Here is a 400-nt window from a genome sequence, read left to right as displayed (position 1 = left end):
ACATGTGGTTATGGTAGTCACCACCTGTGGTTATGGTAGACACCACCTGAGGTTATAATAGGCACCGCCAGTGGTTATGGTCGTCACCACCTTAGGTTATGGTAGTCACAACCTGTGGTTATTGTAGGCACCACCTGAGGTTATGGTAGTCATCAATTCTGGTTTTGGAAGTCACCATCTCTGGTTATGGTAGTCTCCACCTGTGGTTATGGTATTCACCACCTTTGGTTATGGTAGGCACCGCCTGTGGTTATGGTTGTCACCCCCTGTGGTTATGGTAGGCACCACCTGAGGTATGGTAGTCACCACCTCTGTTAATGGTAGGCACCTCCTGTGGTTATGGTAGGAACCATCTGTGGTTATGGTAGGCACCACCCGTAGTTATGGTATGCACCACCTT

Source organism: Mizuhopecten yessoensis, unplaced genomic scaffold (assembly GCF_002113885.1).
Source record: "Mizuhopecten yessoensis strain PY_sf001 unplaced genomic scaffold, ASM211388v2 scaffold1561, whole genome shotgun sequence".
Lineage (NCBI taxonomy): Eukaryota > Metazoa > Mollusca > Bivalvia > Pectinida > Pectinidae > Mizuhopecten > Mizuhopecten yessoensis.
This window is presented reverse-complemented; position numbering follows the sequence as displayed.